General features: G+C 34.8%; 1 non-coding gene across 1 annotated transcript; it reads right to left on the bottom strand.

Moving 5' to 3' along the window:
• Positions 1–6,254: 6,254 nt before the first annotated feature.
• On the bottom strand, positions 6,255–6,372 carry LOC118760499 (U5 spliceosomal RNA). Its single transcript, XR_004996807.2, has one exon. It is a non-coding gene; the product is annotated as a U5 spliceosomal RNA (small nuclear RNA).
• Between the last annotated feature and the right edge of the window lie 11,999 nt (positions 6,373–18,371).

Here is an 18,371-nt window from a genome sequence, read left to right as displayed (position 1 = left end):
TGTTAAATGGGAGTAATCAGTTTTTTTTTTTTTTTCTGGTTGATTTGTTTCTGCCAAAGGTAATCACTGTATAGGTGTATATGTGTGTCTCCACTACTCTTTATTTCTGACAAGAAAAGAATGAATACTTAATTTCACAATTCTACTCAAATGTCACAAAATTAACAAAAAGTCCTACAGTTAAGTACACTTCCCTGTTGTCTGTAATTATTTTATGAATAAATTTTCTAAAATCAGTCTCGGTTTACAAGTATCTTATCATTCACAAAAACCACTCAAAAATTGTTTTTAAATGCAAAGTCCATTTAACTATATCTACTCTTCCTTATCTTGATTTTGTATGTTTTAAATCAGGCCTTGAGATATGCAGTTTTAGAACATATGCAGGTATTTCTGTTGCAAGTTGTATCGGACTACATTTCAACATACGGTATTTAGAATGATCAGTTAATTATGATCTGAAAAGAGAAAAGAGTCATTTAATCCTTCATTCAACAGACGTGACTGGCATTTTGTTGGCTAGGCAAGACAGAAGGACAAATAACACAAGACCCTCAAACAATTTATGTTCTAATAAATGAACTGCTTAAAATTCTAGTGATTATTTGCCTTATTAGCTCCTCTCTCTGAACATGCTATTTAGTAAAAATGATAATTCATTTATCAAATAGTTCAAGATTAGGGAAAATTAATGTTTCTAGCATGCATGGTAATTAATGCTTCTATTCTGCAGAAGATTATTTCATATAAACATGTATACTCAGTTGTGACTAACATAGTAGACCCTAAGTAATTGTCCACATGCAGATCTAAAAATTTTGGTTGTTCTCAAGAATGGAGAAAAAAAAACAGCATATTAAAAATAATACTGAGATAAGTACACATACGCTCAGGACACATAATCTGAATATAGAGACAGCTAAGCTTTATCTTTGATTTTTGTGTATTTTTCATGTTTTGGACCTCTGTGAGAGCATTACTTTTTACTAGTGTAAGAATAAACCTGATGACTGGAGCTCCTCTGAAAAAAATGCAATATTATAAAGAATTCCAGCTATGTATATATGCATGTTACATATTGAATGATATATTTATACACATATAAATAATTGAAATACTCCAAAGAAAAAGATGAACTACATCAACTACTGGGATAGATAAAACAAATAGTTTAATGAATATGCTACCATCACACAAAGACAAATTAAGAGGGATTAACAATGGAATTGTGTTCTTGTTGACGTGTGTGATTCAAAATACTTTCATCGACACAGGTGTGTTCTTATGTAGAAATTATCTTCTTCAACTTAAATTATATAAGATAAATCAGTAAGTATTTACTGAGTCTCAATATTTACTCTATTGTGAAAGCTGCAATAAACATATGAAGCAAGGCCTTTCTTAAAGGATTTATCATAGCTGAAATGGATATGCATAAAGTTGAAAACTAAAATCATTAAACTAAATTAAATGTAGGAAGAAAATATGACTTCTGTATTTCAGGAAAAGGCCAAAGAAAGTGAATTAAGGAAGGAAAATACCAAGTAATCAATATATAGCTCAGTTATAATGTGTCAATCACACCAATTTCTTTGTGTGTGACTTTTAAGATTTTGAGCAATGCTGGTAGAATATTTTCTAATTGGTAAAATAATTCACTAAATTTTCATATTCTATAAATGATTTGAATTCTTCACCTATATTATTTATTTTTGATGACAAATATATGCAGTGCACATTAGTATAAGTCCTGTTTTAGTAGGGAGGGGGGATTAAATTAAATTTAGTTCAATTGCTCTTTGTCATGGAGCTAGTGCATACAAGTGCTTGCATGTGGACCCAGAGAATCTGATGCAAGTGACCCTTGTCTTCAGTTACTTCACATTATAGTTTCCTGTCGTTTCAGTTTTGTATGTGCTAACAACCAATGCTTTGCCTTGTATGTAATAGTTATTCAGTAGATGACTACTTAATGCTAAAGAACAAAATCAGTAAGTGATGTTTTAAGAAATTGAGAAAGGAGTGTGGATTCAAGGAAGGAGGAATCATCTTTTGTTGAAGAAAAGAGTCTTATTGAAGAAGAAGAGTCTTCTTTTGTTGCTTATTTATTTAGTTGCCACTCATTCCTTAGTTGACCTTTATCAAATGTTAACTATTTGGCAATAGCTGATTCTGCTGCAGTTAATAAAATGTAAAATATGTGCCCACATGAGACTTATATTTTATTAGGAGAAGGTAAATGATAAACATGATCCTTTTAGAATGATCAAACAAATGCAATGCTCTTTCTTATAGAAAGAGCAGGAAATGCATTTCTGTGTGTGTAACAGGTTTTTAGAGGCTTGAATGGATTGGAGAGGAAAACCATCTCAGTGATATATGCAAAAGCATGAGGTCAGGAACATGCTTGGAATATTTCAGGTACAGAAATAAGGCATGAGAAGTAGTGGAGATGCAGTCCAGATCACACAGGGATCTGACAGTAAAAAATAAAATATTGTGGCCCACTACAATGTTTTAACCTTGGCAACTGTAGGACTTGAATTACCATTTAGTGAAAAGAGTAATAGACAAAAACTATAATTTAAAAGGAAACAATACAAGAGTTCATCTCAACATGTAAGCTACTAAAGAGAGTATGTGTAGTTGAACTAAAGTTTCAATTTCAGAGATGATAAATAGGGCCAAAGATTCATTTATTTGAATTCAGATTCTGGGTAAAAAGCATGAGAAATAAAGATAGACAGAGATTGGAGCAGTTATTACAGTACTTAGGGATCAGAAACATTATAAAGGCTGATCAGCCAGTAAGGTAGAAGATGACTGTGTTCCTGAAGTCTTAGAGACAATAATTTCAAGAAGATTGCCATCAATATGGTTCAAGACTTCCAAAAGGCTAAGAAGAATCTCAGTAAATGACTAATATTAGGTCACATGAAACTGATGAGTGACCATTATAACAGAGAATGTAACAGCACAAAAATCCTGATTGGAGTGCAGTTTACGAGAATTTTCAAGAAAAATAAAGACAACATGCATACTCTTTCCAGAGTTTTTGCTTAAAGGAAGTATAGACTTATCAAGGCAGTTAGTTAAACAGTAATGTAAGGTTAGAAGAGTGTTTTTAGTAGATTTATGTGTGGATGGAAATGAAACAAGAACCCACAGAGAGAAGAGACAATAATAGGAACCATGCTGTAAGAGTAATTGAAAGAGGTTTCAATCTACAGCATAAGAAAAGCATTTATGGTTCATCTATACAGGAAAAAAATATAGGGTGCATCAGAAGAGACATAAGAAGATTGGTATCCCTGTAGCAAAGGTAGGTGGAATTCTGTTTTGTACTTGCTTTTGTTTTCTTAGAGAAATAGAAAGGAAACCCACAGTGGAAAATGAGCAGAGAGCCTGACAGGTGAAATAATCACTATGCAATAGCACAAAAGGGCAGATTAACTAACAAAAGGTAGTAGAATTGCTGAGGGTGCTTCATTTCCCACTTTATATAAGTGGGCACTGATACAACAGCAAGGTTTAATGTCATAGTTCTGCATTTTCTCTTGTTGTTCTGTGGAAAATTGATACGGAGTTGGTCCAGCTAAATCTGGTAGGTTTAGAGTTTGACATGTAAGTTCACTGAAAGGCAAAATATTTGGTGTTGAGAATATTTGCAAGTTACCGACTACCTCCTATGATCCTAACTGCTGTAATTGGCAGCCTAGAGAAACCAGTGATATTTTGCAGTGAAAATTTGATCCTTATTTATATGATGCTTACAACAGAAATCCTTGAATGCATCTTCTAAAATGTAAATCTATTTGAGCAGAGATCTTAACAGCTCTTTTCTCTAATTCCAGATCCACATATATCAAATTTTGTTTAACAGTAGGAATTTTCCACTTTATTTTACTGCTATTTTTACCCACATCAGTTTTTATTTGAAGCTATTCATTTGATACTTGAATATTTTAATCTGAGATTTATATGTATGGACTCAAACAGCATATTGTGCTAGACAATGTATATTGGAAAACATATTTAAACCAGAAGGTAAATCTTCCAAGTATTGGGGAGAATAGACAAGTAAGAAATGGATAATCATGCATCTTGTACAAATCACACATCTTATACAATGATTAGCACATCATTGAATGTGAAAAAAGCTTCAATTTTAAATAGGCAAAAGTCAAATAAGAAATAAAAGCATCTGTGATCAAATAATAATTTGTACTTGCTTTTGAAACATATCAAGAGCTAAATATAAATCCATTGTGAATTTTAAAGCTAACCATGAATAAAACATTACTTAGGAGGGAGTAAATCTTGGATATTGGAAAGAAAACCAGCATTCCTTACTCTAAATCTTATCTTTACAGCATGATTTTATTCCTCTGCTTTTGCAAAGCCACATGCCCAAAGCAATTTTAATCCAATCACGTGTTCGTTCTGTGATATGATTAATTAAATTATTTAAAATATCCTACTGATTATTTTAGGACTGATGTTGTGGCACAGGAGCATCTTGAATTAAAATTCTAGATCAAGTCTTGAATGGCCAACATCTGATCCAGCTTCCAGCTAATGTGCTTGGGATATCAGTGAATGATGGCCTAAGTATTTAGGTTCCTACCGCTCATATGTGAGAATTGAATGGGATTCCTAGGTTTTGTGTTCAGCCTGACATAGCCCTAGCTCTCTTGTGTCTACTTGGGGAGTGAACCAGCAGATGCAAGATTTGTTTCATTCTGTCACTCGCACCATTTCTGTCACTCTTCATTTTGAACCAATAAATGAATGAATGAACGAATAAATAAATAAATTTTTTAAAATGACTACTCTTATTTCTCTGTTTATAGTCCAGGTGATTATTTTTTTGCAGATTCATATCCTATATATTTCATTGAAGTTTAAATAACATTATTTATTCTATGAGTTTGTTTGATTGCAAGCAACTGAAGCACAAAAACCAAAAGCCACAGAAGGAGGTGAGGAATAAATACTTTAAACATTTGGACATATGCACATTTGAAGGCAATCAGAATGTAGAAAGGGCAAAAGCTATGAAAGCTTGAGAATCTTTTTCTAAAATTCATAGAATTTAAGCCATTAGTACACCCGTAATTTTGACTGAATAGATGTGATCACATGTTACTGTTCTTTAGCAATTGCCCTTAATTACTGATTTTGGATGTATTACTTAAACACATTCTGAATAGATTGTAGCTAACTTTGTATATGCCTTTATGATTTTATTGTAAGATATGGGTATTTGATCTACATGATACCTAACATGAATACTCTGTAATGAAATTGAAAGATAGGCAAGTCAGCTCCCAGTAAAAGACCTAACACAGAAAGCTATAGAACAATGTTAATGCAATGCTCTGAAATGATGTTTGGAATGCCTTGATGGGGTATGTTTCAAGGGATTTGAACAACTCATTATTTGTGTAACTTCAGGGTCTACATTGCTATAAAGCATAACTATCTAAAACAAGCATAACAAACTGCTTTTCTTTGCCTATCATCTAATCACTCAGGTGATTCCGAAATGACAATCATTCAGGAATATATTTTCTGAGACAGAAAAACAAGTAGCTGCCTAAACTCTGTTTTTATAATCAAGCAACAGTTATTCTGTTACTCAATGCAATCACAAAGCTGATTTACTTATACTCTAATTACAGTTTTACATACTTTCTCTAAGCATAAACATTAGGTTTCGGGCAAAATATTGTATGTTTTATCATAGGAAACATGTATTGAACTGAATCATTAAGTGTATTTTCAGTTATAGTAATATCAGCATTATTTTTAATTACTTATGTGCATTTCTATGATGCTTATTTTGGTTGGTTTCAAAGAAAAAAATATGTGGGTAAATAATATTTTCCTTAAGGCTCTTTGTTAATTTTTACCTGAAGATTGAATTTGATAAATGGACATTGACATTTCCTAAATTTTGGAAAACTTAGCTGGCAGAGAGTTTCGTGCAACAAATACAGAAAACATTTACACGGTACTCAATATATAATCTTGACATTTGGCGCTCTTAGAGATTCAGGCTGCATGCTACTTAACACCATCATCATGCAATAGAGATTTGCTGTGAACCAGGAAGTATCAAAAGACATAGCTCCACAACTCCATGAATTATTTTGGAATTAGTGAATAAATTGGATAGCTACAGCTGCTTTCAGTTGTTAGTAAATTGTTTACACACTTTACAATTCTCATTTTCTTTTTTTTTTTTTTATAGCTCCGCTGAGAAGTGAAGCCTCAAAAAATTTGTTAAAGACTCAGAACTGTTCCTGTCCACGGAAATCTTTAGTAAAAGGTGAAAGAATTATACGATATGAAGAGAAACCAGAGTATACAATTTTCATTTTCAAAAGTAGAGCTGTGTAATTTATTGAAGCTATGTGTCAAATAAAACATATGCATTTTAGGAATAATGTTATGTTGAAAAATCAGGTACTATTTTCAAAAGCAAGGTAAGTATAAGATACATTGCAAAATATTTTGTTTTGTTTTGTCTATGTATTTATCCTGCCAAGGAACCATCTTGAAACAACTTCTTTTTATGATTTATTTTTATTTTTTATTACAAAGTCAGATATACAGAGAGGAGGGAACGAGAGAAAGATCTTCTGTCCGATGATTCACTCCCCAAGTAAACCCAACAGCCGATGCTATGCCGATCCGAAGCCAGGTTTCAGAAATTTCTTCCAGATCTCCCTGGATGCAGTGCTCACATCCCAGATCTTAGTAATTCAGTCTCTGTACTTAGTGAGGTTAGCAAATTGTAGACTCTTTCCCTGTACTGCTTCTGAGCCCCAATCTCATCATAAATTATATTCATAAACAGTGTCGAGGAATAGAAACTAAAGTCAAAACACTCTTGTGCATTCCCCGTTTTCACCATGCCAACTTCTTTTGAGAAACTATGGAAAGCATACAAATTAATTGGCCTAATTGAACTTGATTGCCACTGCTATCTTCTTTTCCGCCCACCTTGGCCAATGAAAACATACATTTTCTGATACGCATTATCAGGAAGAGTTCTTGTTTTTATTGAATGTTGAATATGTAGAAGTGGATATATTGCTGCTTGTTATTCCTTAATTTTTCTAAAAAGAGTTTGAATTTGTAAAGCAATTAGTGTAATGAGGATCTAATTACTATCACGGGCTCATGTAACAAATACAGTTATGAAAATATAATTTGTAATTTTAGTGAGTTAGTAATTTTAGTGAGCATTGAAATATTGTTATAAAATTCAGTGAGTATATTGAACATCAGTTTGTATTATTACAGTTTTCACTGTTCTATTTCAACAGAATGCATCACTAACTAGATAGTAGCAGGGCTTTGACTTTTGAGATCAGCAAATTTTGTTGTTCATGGTTATCAGCAATATACTGTAGCTTTACTGGCAAACTGATGCCATTTATTTTCATTCATTGCTCCATCTAGCAACCTTTGGAGGAAAATTATCTTCCTACTACAGCACTATCTGGCATTTTCATAAAGAAAGAATTACGATGAATTAGTATTTCGTAGTGGAAGCAGATAATAGCCTATTTTGCAAGATTATTTTCTGCCAAAAAACTAGAAAGAACCTTCTGAGGTAGACTCAAATTTTTAAATAAATATTTACCTTTTTAAAAATCCATTCATTTATTGTTGAAGATGCATTTATTTTTATTGGAAAGTCAGATATGTAGAGAGGAGGAGATACAGAGAGGAAGATCTTTTGCCACTGACTCGCTGCCCAAGTGGTTGCAATGGCTGGAGATGAGCTGATCCAAAGCCAGGAGCCAAGAGCTTCTTCCAGATCTTCCATGCAAATGCAAAGTCCCAAAGCTTTGGGCCATCCTCAACTGCTTTCCCAGGCCACAAGCAGGGAGCTGGATGGGAAGTGGGGCTGATGAGACATGAACCAGAACCCACATGGAATCCTGACACTTGCAGGGCGAAATTTCATCCTTATGGCTACCATGCCGGGCCCTCATTCATTTATTTTAAAAGTAGAGTTAAAGAGAGAAAGGGAGAGATACGAAGAAAGATTGTTCAGTTCTGGTTCTTTCCCCAAATGTCCACAATGGTGGGAGCAGGTTCAATTCACAGCCAGTAGCAAGGAGTTTCTTCCTGGTCTCCCATGTGGGTGTAACTGGCCCAAGCATTCAGAACATCTTTTGCTGTTTTCCAAGGCACATTAGCATGTCATTGAATTGGTAGTGGAGTAGCCAAGATGCAAACTGAACCTATTATTGGATGCTTGCACTTCAGAAAGCAGCTTCAACCTCTCACCCCACAGCACTAGCTCTAGCTGCAGTTTAAACATTTTTGAGTACCTGCTGTTTAAATATTTTTGAGTACCTGTTGTTATGGATGTGGGGATAAAGGTGCCCTCCTTTACTGCTGGGGGGAGTGCAGACTAGTACAGCCACTGTGGAAATCAGTATGGAGAGTGTTTAGAGATTTGCAAATAAACCTTCCATATGGCCCAGCTCTCTCACTCTTAGGAATATATCAAAAGGAAATGAAAACTGCATATGAGAAGGGGATCTGTAATCCTATATTTACAGCAGCACAATTTACAATAGCAAAGACATGGAAAAAATCCAGATGCCCATCCAAAGAGGAGTGTTGAAAGAAACTGTGATTCATCTACTCCATGGAATATTACTCAGCCATTAAGAAGAATGAAAATGTACCACTTGTAACTAGATGGTCCCAACTAGAGATCATCATGCTCTTATATGCTCATATGCTCTTCCAAAAGAACAAACATCATATGTTCTCTCTAATATAAGGAAACCATTATACATCGGTTATTCTGTGGCATATTTTTTTCTCTACTCCATGGTGATGTAATTTTGTTGTTGTTGTTGTCATTGTTGTTTTAACTTTATACATGTTGTTGATGTTATTCCATGTCTTCTCATTTAAGGAAATATATAGTGATGGGGCAATGGAGACTACCATATCCAGATATGAAGATTTATTACAATATACATCCCTACTTCCAAATCAAAGTTGGACTCCCAATGAAACTGCTGAAAAATTTTTAGACAATGGGGAGCTGGGCTGTCTGACATTATCTGTAACAGCAATGGGGGGGTACACTTAAATAACAGATTGATGGAATTTTAACTCCCTAAGAAGGACTGTACTATTGTAACAATATGGGGAAATTCAGTTAGGGGGTGTGAATTTGGTGGTGGTGGTAAATCCCAGACTCTACTGAATTGTATCATAAAATTAAAAATTCAAAATGAAAAAAATTGTGAAGTTGAAGGAACAGGATGCTTACCCGGGGCTCAGTGAGAGTGACTCCATAATGCATCATTCTGACCTTATTTCCTCATGAATTTTTGGAATGCCCTACAGGAGCCACTCAGATATTGTCTAAGCCCACAATGTTGAGTACCCTAAGTACAGGTCGCTTGCTACAGGTCACTTGTATGTGTAAACCAAGGAGATACTTTTCTCTCCCATCCTCAGTGCCTAAGATGTATAAAAGCCCAGTGCTGTAACCCTGGGTGGCCATTCCCCTCAAAAGGTCAGCTCACTATGTGGAAGTAAGTGGTCCTGGGTTGTTTCCCACCAGGAGAAATCTGTCAAACTCTCTCCTTTGATTATTAACACTCTGCTTGAACTAATAGTCTCCCTCTGTCTCACTCTCAAGTGTGTTTGAGCTTCCCCCAAAACTAACAAAAATAGTTCCTTGGAGCTGAAGATGTGGCATAGTAAGTAGTGATACTACTTGTGTCACTGGCATTATGCTCATGCACTAGCTCATGTCCCAGCTGTTCCACGTCTGATCCAGCTCCCTGCTAACATACTGGGGAAAGCAGTAGAAGGTGATTCAAGTACTTGGGCTCGTGCATCCACATGGGAAACTAGAACACACTCCTGACTCCTACCTTCAGCTTAATCCAGGCCTGGTCATTAAAAACATTTGGACAGTGAATGAACAGATAGAAGATTCTTTCTTTCTCTCTGTGTGTGTGTCTCTGTGTCTCTGTCTGTCTGTCTGTCTCTCTCTCTCTCCATATGTGTGTGTGTGTATCCCTTTCTCTGTAACTCTTTCACATAACTAACTAAATAATCTGTTAAAAACTGCTGCTTCTTGAACAATAGTCATATGTAAACGAGGTAGGACCTATATGTGATAAGACTATATTGGAGATTACATGTGTTTAATCAGATTCTACACTGGCAATTTTCCATGTGAGTTCCTATGGTTGGGTTGGAATTCACATATGAGAATCACGGTGGAAGGGGAAACTACTTCTGGTGCAACTTTAATATATATCTCATAATTTGCTATTTGAAAATGCACAGTTTGCACAGCAGCACATGTCTTTCATTTTATTCTTTAACTGTACTGCTAAGTACTGTTTTATTTGATGTTTTTATAAGTTAAAATATTCCTTAATTTATCTTTCAGAGAGTTGATTAAGTAATGCATGGAAATATAACTTAAGTTGTTCTTTTTTTTAGTTTGTATCTTCTTTATGTATTAGATTTGATTAATAGCTCTAATAGATGTGTGTGTATACACAGTTTTTAGGATTTTAAATATAAGGTATCATGTTACCTACAGAGATAACATTTATTCTTCCTTTCTGATTTGGATGTCTTTTTTAAAAAAGATTAATTTAACTTTATTTTATTGTAAAGTCAGATATATAGAGAAGAGGAGAGAAAGAGAGGAAGATCTTCTGTCCATTGATTCATTCCACAAGTTCCCGCAAAGGCTGGAACTGAGCTGATTTGAAGCCAGAAGCCCTGAGTCTCTTCCAGGTCTTCCACATGGGTGCAGGGTCCCAATTTTCTGGGCTGTCCTTGACTGCTTTACCAGGCCACAAGCAGGGAGCTGGATGGGAAACAAGGATGCTGGGAGTAGAACCTGCAACCATATGGGATCGTGGTGCATGCAAGCTGAGGAATTTAACTGCTAAGCTACCGTGCCAGGCCCTTGGATGTTATTTCCATATTTTTCTTGCCCAATTTCTCTTACTAGAACTTCTAGAACTTTATTAAATAGAAGTTTTAAAGAAAACATCTTTTTCCTGTTCTGGATGTTAGAGGAAATGGTTTCAGCTTGTACAAAAACAAGAGCACCATGCAGATATACTGGAGAAAGGGAAATCTTCCTCAAAAAATGGTGTTAAGAAAACTGGGTAGTCGCATGAAAAGTATAAAAACAGATTCTTATTTTACAATATAGAGAAAATCAATTTAAATTTAACATCTGAAACTAAAATTCCTATAAGAAAATACTAAGAAAACTTCATGATGTTGTCCAAGGAAGGAATTCCATGAATATGTTATGAAATGCAAGACAACAAGAGCAAAATTAAAGTGGAATAATATTAAAAATCCTTTACATAGCAAAAATAAACACGAGAATGAATATGCACCCTAAAGAGTGAGGATTCACAAACCTTATATGGCTAAAGATTAATTTCCTAAATACATAAAGAATTCCTTATGTATTCCAGTTACTAATCAGCATAGTCTTAGCATTTCAATAGACATTTCCTCCCTGTTTGAATTAAATCTTGCAAAGTATGTAAAACTGTACTGCATTTCGTTAATTCTCAAGGAAATGCAAATCAAAGTCAAAATGAGATATCAATTTACACCTGGTGAAACACACACACACACACACTCTACTGTATATACATATATATATATATATAAAATCATCTTAATAGAGGTAAGTATATTGTGAAGTGAGGGTGCAATGCAGTATGCGTCTCTACTTCCATATCAAAGCTGGACTCCCAATGAATCTGTTAAATACATCTTGACAATAAGGCAATGGACTTTCTACCATTGTCTGTATCTACAATGTCATGATATACTTAAAGAATGATGGATTTATGATTGTGCTAAAATAGGGGAAAACAGTGTGGGGGAAAGGAAATCTCTGAACCTAAGTAACTGTATCATGAAAGGTAAAAATTAAAAAAAGAAAAATAAAAATAAATAATTGAATGCTGTTTAATGGGGTCTTGGCAGAAGTACAAATAAGTGACTGTTACTCAGTGTACTTAAAGCTTTACTTTTTAAGATGAATAAGATCTGGAAATGTGGTATATATTATTGTGCTTATAGTAAATATACAGTATTGTGTACTTAAAGTGCATTGAGAGGGCAGATATAATGTAAACTGTTCTTACTAGAATTTTTAGGAAGACTACGAAGGAAAAATATATGTATAAGAAAAATGGTAGCAATCTCCCAAGTTATCTGAGTACTCAGAACAAATATCATAAGACTTATCAAATTTATCATCAAAATTTTTTAACCTCTTAACTATTCCAAGATAGAAGGTGACAAAATTTTGAAGAAAGCCAGATATTTTGAAAAGACGTTTTGATTACAACTAAGGCAGATTATCTACATTTATTTAAACATTAAAGCTCATTTACAGTTACTTACTACCTCATGGAAAAACTGAGTTGAGTTTTGTATAATTAAGGCCTCAATATGAATCTATGGTAAAATGGGGTTTTAGAGAAGAATTATATGATTTTGTGGATGAATTTTTTTCTTAAGTTCAGAATTTTCTTTTAGAAGAGCAAGCTTTTGAAATTAAAACTTAAAATTTTTCTTATAAACTCAATAAAAATTAGAAGATATTATGAAAATTGTTCATGCAACTGGAAGAGGAAAGAGAATGTATTGTCAAATGAGGGAGGAGAAAAAAGGGGAACTTTAGTCTTGTAAAGATCTGACTTGAAATTCATGATTATTCCTTGTAAGCCTGTGCATTTTTGGTGAAGTGATTTTTTTTCCTTTTCTAGACACACTTTTTTTAAAGAACTGTGATGGTGTTGTATACAAAGTGGCCCTTGCACAGTTTACTAGCAATGACTGAAGAAGTTGTATGCATGTTTAGGAGGTTGAACTAGTGTAATGGGTCCATAGTCCATAGTATAATGGGTATATATGTATTTCAGTCTGATCACATACATGCTGCAAAAGTTAGAATTGGGATGAATAACTGGAAATCATTGAAATTTTAAAGATAAGAGATGTAGTAGGAACTGGAGAAATCAATTTTAGATCTGAAATAACTATTGGAACTCAAACGTTTATGAACCTGAATATTTGAAATTTTGAAATAATCATAAACTTGGCTTGCCATATCACATGGGAAGCTAAGGAAGATTTTAATAATAGAATGCTTCATGAATATTCTTAGTACTCCACATGTATGTATCAACTTGGGAAGGAACAAAGGCTTATGCTGAGAAAAGAGAAACAGGTAAAAGCATATATGAATTTTAATTAACTAAACACTTATCCACCCATCAGTACACATTAGAACAGAATTTATAAATTAGAACATATTGCTGCATTTTATAAACCTTTTCTGATATTTCATGGCAAGAGCTACTAAGAATGATAGGCGGAAACATAATGTTAAGAAAAATCTAAATGTACCCACTCTATAAAGCTAACAGAATAGAAAATATAGAATAAAATGTTTATGAATTAATTAGGCAACAATTCTAAATATTTATTTATTTGAAACAGTTACAGAGAGAGATAGGAGGAGAGAAAGAGAGAGGTTCCATCTTCTCTAAGTGGGCAAAATGACTGAAGTTGGGCCAGTCTGAAGCCAGGAGCCTGAAGCCAGAAGCTTCCTCCAGGTCTCACAACTGGTTGCAGAGGCCAAGAAATTAACTGAACCATCTTCTATTGCTTTGCCAGGTGTATTAGCAAAGAACTGAATTGGGAGTGGAGCAGCCAGGACTCCAACGCAACAATTTTTAGAGGCAATATCAAAATAACATATAACAGATAAATTGTACTTTATTAGAATTAAAATGTTTGATCCCAAAATTATATGTGTGTTTGTGTATGTGTGTGTGTGTGTGTGTGTACACGTGGTCCTGGCACAATGGCTCAATTGACTAATCCCCTACCACCAAGTGCCAGGATGGATCCCATGAGGGTATCGATTCATGTCCTGGCTGCTCCACTTCCACTCTAGCTCCCTGCTTGTGGCCTGAGAAGGCAGTGGAGGATTCTTCAAAGACTTGGGACACTGCAATCATGTGGGAGTCCTGGGAGAAGCTTCTGCTCACCCCTGGTGTGGGTTGACTCAGCTCCAGCAGTTCTGGCCATTTGAGGAATGGGCCAGTGGATGGAAATCTTTCTCTGTGCCTCTCCTTCTCTCTGTGAAGGCTGCCTTTCTAATGAAAATAAATAACTCTTTTAAAAAATACACATTAGGGGATCTGGTGTTGTGAAGTAGCAGGTTATACTGCACCTGTAACATCATAATCCTGTATGGTCACCAGTTTGCTTACTAGGTACACCATTTCCAGTCCAGCTCCTTGCAAGCACTTGGGAAGACAATGAAGGATGTTCCAAGTTTTGGGATTTCTGAATTCATGTTGAGGACCCAGATGAAGCTCCTGGCTCCTGGATTTGGCCTGCCAATATATTGAAGCCCTGCAGGAAGTGAGCCAACTGCTAGAGTGTCTGTCTCTCGCATTTTCTCTCTCTCTTTCTCTATAACTCTATGTTACAAATACATAAATAAAAAGATTTAAAATAGCATACACATTAGGAAAATAATTTTAAATAATGAATACTGGAAAAACTGTATAGCCACATTCAAAGAAATAAAAATGAACACATCTATCATACACAAAATCAATTAAAAATGTATTAAAGACCTGGAAAAGAACATTGCAAAAATTTTTCTCTTGTTATAATTTTCTTGAAACTCACAGTGATTTCTTATATATGACACCAAAGTTCTAAACACAAAAAAGCAATACATACGATTATATCTAAATAAAATGTGAGGTTAACTATAACATGCATACCTGGTTTTAATCCTGGCAGCCCCACTTCCTATCCAGCTCCTTGCTTGTGGCCTAGGAAAGCAGTCGAGGACGGCCCAAAGCCTTGGGACCCTGAATCTACATGGGAGAACCGGAAGAAGTTCTGTGCTCCTAGCTGTGAATTGGTTCAGCTCCAGCAGTTGAAGTCACTTGAGGAGTGAATCAGAAGATCTTTCTCTCTGTCTGTCTTCCGCTCTATATATCTGACTTTGTAATAAAAATAAAATAATCTTTAGAAAAACAAATGTTTGCCAAAACTGAATTTAAAGGTTTAAGTTTACTTTGTGGTTGAAATGAATTTGAAATACATATATTTCAAAAATCTTCAGAAAGTTTTTCATAAATTCATATTAACAAAATTATTCAAAGATCTCAAATTTTCTACCAAATTATTTTTGGTTTATTTGCACATGTTTCTGGGACAAAGATTGATCATTTGAAAAATATAGTCTATATGTGAAAATCGTATCTAGTTAGCATTTCAGTTTCATTAAATATTTTATTTTAAAGTATCTATTTGCTGTTTGAAAGGCAGATTTACAGAGAAGGAGAGAGAGTAAGAGAGAAACAGAGAGAGAGAGAAAGAGATTCATCTACTAGTTCACTACCCAGATGGCTTCAATGGCCTGGGCTGAGGAGATGTGAAGCCAGCAGTCAGGAATTTCTTCCGGGTCTTTCACATAGATGCAGAATGCCAAAAATTTGAGCCCTCTTCTGTTGCTTCCCAGTTGATGAGCAGGAGATAGATCAGAAGTAGAACTGGCATCCATATGGGATAATAGTGCTACAAGGCAGAGGATTAGTCTATTGAGCTACCACAATGGTGCCTCATTAAATATTTTTGCAAACTGTGAGAAACTTTAATTATGTAGACTTGAGCAGAACACACTTGTGATACTTATTGATGTACTATTCTGTATGCCTTAAATATGCACAATAATTAAATGTTAAGTGTATCACTGTCAGTAAAATCAATATTAATGTCACAATGACATGTCACTGCACATCTGTAAGGATGACTATTACTAAAAAAAAAATGGTAGAGTCCTACACTGTAGCCTAGTGGCTAAAGTCTTTACCTTGCATGCACTGGAATTCTATATGGGCACCAGTTCTGATCCCAGTGGCTCTGCTTCTCGTGCAGTTCTCTGCCTGTGGCCTGGGAAAGCAGTCAAGGACAGCCAAAAGCCTTTGGACCCTGCATCCTTGTGGGAGACCTGGAAGAGTCTCCTGGCTTTGGATCAGCTCAGTTCCAGCCACTGTAGCCACTTGGGGAGTGAATCGGCAGACAAAAGTTCTTCCTCGATGTCTGTCTTCCTCTCTATATATCTGACTTCCTAATAAAAATAAATAATTATATATATATATATATATATATAACAAATGTTGACAATGATAGGAAAAAAGGGAAGCCTATACAATTTTGGTGGGAACACAAAATGGTACAATTGCTGTGGGGAATAGCATGATGATCCTCTCTCTCTCTCTCTCTCTCTCTATATATATATATATATATATATATATTTATTTATTTATTTATTTATTTCTACTGAAGAGTCAAATTTGCAGGGAGAAGGAGATACAGAGAGAAAGATTTGTCTGCTGGTTAACTCCCTGAGTGGTCACAATGGCCAGAGTAAAGCTGATCCAATGCCAGATCCAGGACCTTCCCACAGGTCTACAACGTGGTTTCAGGGTCCCAAGATGTTAGCCCATTGTCTACTGCTTTCCCAGGCCACAAACAGGGAGCTGGATTGAAAGTGGGCTGGCTAGGAGATGAACTGGTGCCCACATGGGATCCTGGCAGACGCAAGGTAAGGATTTAGTTACGAGGCTATCCTGCCGTGCCCAGATATATACATACATACGTGTGTGTGTATCTATGTGTATGTTTTTTCATGATATGGTTCCATAGGCACAGGGATTCCTTCTTCCACACTTTCCAATCCCCATCAATATCTCCCCCTCCCATATTATTATATTACTAAGGTCCTTCAGCAACAATCACAAGTCCACCATTCTGCTGTCAGAGTATATCATGACATTGTGGGTGTAGACAGTGATAGAAAATCTAGCATCCTGTTGCCTACATTTAATCCCTTTTTTTGGGAGTCTTCCTTTTATTTATGAGGAGAGATGTATCTTCATTTCATAATGTGTTAGTCTCCATTATACAGTTCCTGAGGATGAATATATATATATATATTTTTTCTTTAAACTCACAGTGATTTCTTATATATGACACCAAAGTTCTAAACACACACACACACACACACACATATATATATATATATATATATCTATATATATATATATATATATATATATATATATTTACCTATATATCTGTTGATCTTGTATGCTGCATGAAGGGCCCTTATATCAGAGAGAACATATGCTATTTTTTTTTTTAGGCTTGACTTATTTCACTGAGCCTAAGGGTCTCTAGTTGGGACCACTTGTTGCAAACAGTAGAATTTTTTTTTCTTTTTGATGACTGAGTAATATCTCATGGGATACATGTACCACACTTTATTTATCCAATCCTCTTTCGATAGGCATCTGGGTTGTTTCCATGTCTTCACTATTTGTGGATTTTCTGCTATAATTATGGGATTGAAGGACCCTTTTATATAGTTCTCAATTCTGGCATGTATCAATGAGAAGTACAATCAAGAAGGCAAATAAGTATTTGTATTAGCATGTTCATTGGAAAATTGATCATATTAACCAGAATGTGAGTATAAAAATTGTGATACACACACAGTGGCATATTCTTCAGCCTTCGGAAAGGACATCATGTTATATTTGACAATGTTGATGAAGCCTGAAAGCATTACACTGTGAAAAACAAACCAGTCACAGAAGAACAAGCATTGCATGAATACAATTACATGAGGAATCTAAAATAGTCAAGTTCCATAAATTAGACAGTAAAATAGTGGTTATTAGGACCTGAGGATGAAATAGAGAGTGTCACTTAATTGATATGAAGTTTAGTTTTGCAATATGGTAAATTTTTAAGGCACTCCTACTAGGTGCTTCTAGTTAATGATACTGTACTTTCTATGCTTAGGTGTCTTTTGAGAGTAAAGCTGTTCATGTAGATTAATTTCTGAGCCCTAGATTCTGTTATGTTTACTATGTATCAGCTTTTACATAAGTACCATGACATTTTAATTCCTTTAGCTTAGTAATATAATTTGAAGTCAGGTATTGTGATGCCTCCACCTGTACCTTTCTTGCTCAGGATCACATTGGGTATTCTGAGTCTTTTTTATTTAATACTAATTTTGTAATGATTTTCCCTAATTCTGTAAAGAATGACACTGGTATTCTCATGGTGATTGTATTACCTCTGTAGATTGTGTCGGGTACTACAGATAGTTTAAAGAAATTGATTATTTTTCCTGATCCAAAATCAGGAATACCTTTCCTTTTCATTTAAGTGTTAAAGCATAAGCAACAAAACAGAACTAAACAACAGTA

Source organism: Ochotona princeps, chromosome X (genome assembly GCF_030435755.1).
Source record: "Ochotona princeps isolate mOchPri1 chromosome X, mOchPri1.hap1, whole genome shotgun sequence".
NCBI lineage: Eukaryota > Metazoa > Chordata > Mammalia > Lagomorpha > Ochotonidae > Ochotona > Ochotona princeps.
The sequence above is the reverse complement of the archived record's forward strand: the minus strand, read 5'-3'. Positions and strand labels throughout refer to the sequence as shown.